This window comes from Gouania willdenowi, chromosome 22, assembly GCF_900634775.1.
Source record: "Gouania willdenowi chromosome 22, fGouWil2.1, whole genome shotgun sequence".
NCBI lineage: Eukaryota > Metazoa > Chordata > Actinopteri > Blenniiformes > Gobiesocidae > Gouania > Gouania willdenowi.
Genome location: NC_041065.1, coordinates 28800304 through 28804485, shown reverse-complemented (window position 1 = coordinate 28804485; position 4182 = coordinate 28800304). Strand labels below are relative to the sequence as shown.

General features: G+C 38.5%; 1 long non-coding RNA gene across 1 annotated transcript; it reads right to left on the bottom strand.

The window, feature by feature from the left end:
• Nucleotides 1–2006: 2006 nt before the first annotated feature.
• LOC114456808 (uncharacterized) lies at nt 2007–3200 on the bottom strand. Its single transcript, XR_003672885.1, has 3 exons — nt 3081–3200; nt 2930–3006; nt 2007–2524 (listed from the first exon to the last, which is right to left on the bottom strand). It is a non-coding gene; the product is annotated as an uncharacterized LOC114456808 (long non-coding RNA).
• Between the last annotated feature and the right edge of the window lie 982 nt (nt 3201–4182).

Below are 4182 nucleotides of genomic sequence, written 5' to 3'. Positions count from 1 at the left end.
GGGATTTGGTTCGTTTGAACATTGTGCAGCGATATGACCATCTTGCCCACACTTAAAGCAGAACCACGGTCTCGGCATCCCGGGAACTCTGAAATGTTTTGTTGTGTTGCTGCTGTTAATTGCAAGACAGTCTTTTTTCAGGGCACCCTGATTCTCTTTTTGAATTTGGGCTAGGGTTTCAACTTGTTTTGTTAGTTCAGCTAGCTTAGTTTCAAGTTTGGAGGATTCACTTTGTCTCTGCTTTGATACCAGTTGTTTGGAAGTGTCACTAATGGGGTTTTGTGACTTTTGGTGCAGCTTTTCTACTTGTTTAGTGAGCTCACTCACTCTCTTTTCGAGCTTTGATGGCTCGTCTCGCTTTGTGTTGGGTGTTGGGATAGACTCATAGTCATAAGAGGGCACATTAAATATGTGATGAGCATGTGCAGCAGCTTTTGAAGTACCTAGATGCTTTTTCATCCTGTCTAACTTTGCTGAACGGCGATCTTCTTCAGTCCTCAACATGAGGAGAAATTCGGGGAATGAAGGTGGGTTGCTCTTTTTGTACTCTAACTGCAGACCGATAATAATGCTCTGGTCCCAACAACCCCTGCAAAACTGTCTTAGTAATTGATCATTGGAATTATCAGAAAAAGCTCCCCCTCTAGAGATTGCCCTTGAGAGGAGACTATGAAGTCTGTTCAAGTACGCTGAGGGTTTTTCGCCATTGTTCTGGTTCGCGCTGAGAAAGGCTGAAAATAGTTCTTCTCCATCCTCCACAACACCAAAAGCCGAGTCAAGTTGGGTTACATAAGCATTTGGAGGTGAGGTGATCCCGAGGCTCTTTATAACATCAGCAGCCGGACTCAGCAAGCTTTCAAGGATTTTTCTCACCTTGTGAGTGTCATTCAAGGATGGATCAGCAAGGAGGAGATCAACTTGGGTGCGCCAAACATCATAATCGACTTCACCATTAGGTCTTGGCATGCGGCCAGAAAAGGTGCGCATTCTTAAGTGTGTGGATGACGGAGTGGTTGACTCATTTCGAATGACATGTTCTACGATCACCTTCTGGATGTGAGGTGGATTAAAGATGTTCTCATCTACGTGAACTGGGCTGGCAGACATGCTAGCATTTGCACCGCGATTGGGTGAGGGTTCTGGTGATTTATTATTATCATCGCTTGTAATGTCATGGTGGGACGTGTTACTGGTTTGGCTTACATGTACCTGTGTAGTATCTGGGGCCTTTTTTATCTCACTCTGTAGTATACTTAAGAACCCTGCCATGCTACTACCTGCAACAAGGCCTAGTTCATCTAGGCACTTACGGGCTATCTCTTTGCCAATCTCTTCCTGACAGACATCCCCAATGGTTCTCACAGACCATACCACAGCAGGATCTTTGGGACTTGGTATGGTGCCTAAGATAATGGGATCTATTTTAGAGATGGACCTGTTAGATGTATACTGGAGCAGGACTCTGCCCTCTGGCTGTCCTGGCTCATCAGGAACCTTGACTATCTTGGAAACTTCACCATTTACTTCAAATGTGCTGGCTATTTCTTCATCAGTGTAATCTCCATCTATACCAGTTATATACAGGGAGCTCTGACCATCAACACCAAAACGGTTGCAAAGATCCATATCTAAAGTCAGTAAACTAATAACTAAAAATGTGTGTCATGTGAGACAGAAGATCAAAAGCTACTAGTATACAATCTCCCCGTACGGGCCACCACTTTTGTAACCTGTGTCTCCCAGTAACAGGTAAACTTACTGTCGACCTTGGCTGTAATACTCAAAATCTATGGTTCTAAAAAAAAATCCTACACCAAGTTCCTACAGTTCCATAATCACAGGTTCATTAAATTCTAAACTCCAGCAGGTTCAGGAAAAGGGAGATTGATAGTAACATAAAGAAAAAAAATCTCACTTACATGAACACACAGAGTCGTTACTTAGTTTTTTTTAAAAAAAAGAAAATCTAACATAAATTTATTCAACAATCATGTTGCATCCTGGTGTTGTGTCTTGAATGGTATAAAGCAATGATATATTCATATATCTTTGAGGCACATTTCACTCATATAAAATAACCTAAATAAAAATAATGTTCAACCAAAATTGTTTCAAATCTACAATGAAAATAAATGTATCCCTCACTGGGACCCAAACTCAACAATAGTTCTTTTCAGACTCTCATCTATATAAAATATTCACAAAAATAACATAATAAAAAAATAAAGCATTTGCCTTCAAGTTTCTCTGCTTGGAATGTTCTGTTAATTTTCAACCGTGAGTTATTAATTTTTTTGGTTACCTTGGGCCCAAGGACAAAAGAAAAATACCTGAGATCTCAGTAGAAAAAGTATCAAAATAAAATATAACTCCTTTGGTGCGATCCTTACTGGTCCTGGGACCATCACTTCATCCTCGCATCCCTGTCCTGGAGAAGCATTCCTCTGAGCAGCGATGATGATCTTGTGGTGGTGAGAACAGCTTCTCTGTTGTATGTATATTGTCTCTCCTCAGAAAAAAAACCCTACACACGAAACGAGTGTGCAGAAAATTACTGTTCAGTTTCAATCTTTTTGTTCCATAGTCCATTCGTTAACAAAAAAATAACATGAAATGTGATCATGTTGAAAACAAAACAAAAAAAAATAGAAAAAACAACTAAATAATGTATTCATTTTAAATTAAACACAAGATTTGCATATTTATTTTGACCCTCGATGAACATTGAGTATGTTGCTTTAAGCTTAACTTCTAGGCCTCAGTTTAGCTAACAGTAGTGTGAAATAATTCAGCATCAGTTACATCTTCAGTTCACAAGTCATATCCTGACTTTTAACTACATTTATACAAAAATACAAAACAAAACACACAACTATCATTTTAAAAGATACTAACACTAAGTTAAACACTAACTTAAGGTGAAACTCACCTCAGCATCTGTCGATGAAAAAAAAACGTCAGCTCCTCAAGCTGCTTGCGTTTAAGTTTTTCTTTAACACTCCCTCTCTGATGAGAAAATAACAATCAACTACTCATCTTTCATTTGAACCATACACAAAAACACTTATTTAATCACAGACCTGTCCGTGGCTCTTTGTGTAGGAGCAGCTCAGAGAGGCACAATGCTTCCTGCGTGTCTGCAGCATGTGGCTAGCAGCTAACCTGTGAGTGAAACGTGTGTGTGCGGTGCGTTCAAAGACAATCCGAAATCAGAGTACCGGAATTACCTTGGTTACATAAGCATCCGTGTTCGGGACTCAACATCCCACAATGCAATGAACCACAACTTAGCCGACAATATCAATTATTCAAGTGTTTCCAACCTTTATTCCAGTAAATGATCTTTCATTTGAATATTATGATGGAAATAAAAGTATAATAATTTAAAATTTTATAAAAGACTATAATATAAGCAAACAATACATTTGAATAGACTTAGAGTCATTTTTGAGATTTTCTCAATATTTTGACACTTTGAAGAACAGAATAAACTACAGTAATTTAGTAACATTTAAATTGAAGAAAATCAAGTGAGCACATGTACACTAATGCTGTGTTGGAAATGTGATACCAACGTACTACTCGAACTAATTCTGACATCAAAATGAGTATGTTGGGTGTTCACATTAGATAGTATGGAAAGATTAGTACGCAAGAAATACCTGGATGTATACTATATGAAGACATTTTTCCAGTATGCACGGTGGGAACACTGGTCATGCTCAACCGTCCCAAGATACATTACATAACATTTTAGCAAAAACGTATTTCCCGGTAGTACGCATATACAATCTCAGTACGATGCGCACTTCCATAGACTCACTTTTATGGTTGTGCATTCACACAGACGTTCACCTTTTCACACACACACAGGTTGAACATGAGCTCAGGGAATTTCATTACTTCGCCAAAAATTGATTGGATGATGTTCCATACATAATAAAGGCTTCAAGCTAAAAATCAAACATCCTCTTTTCAAAACAAAAGCATCTCTTCTTTTCTTCCATATATATATTTTTAACACTTTTGTAAATAGGGCTCTTGTTTTGAAGCTAACCGGAAGTCAGTCGCACAATGGCGTGTCTCCAAAAATCTCAGAAATGTCGCAATGAAACATGTTTTATGGGTCAAATAAGCACATGTTGATATTCTACTTGGTCACTTTCTCACTTAAAATGTTTT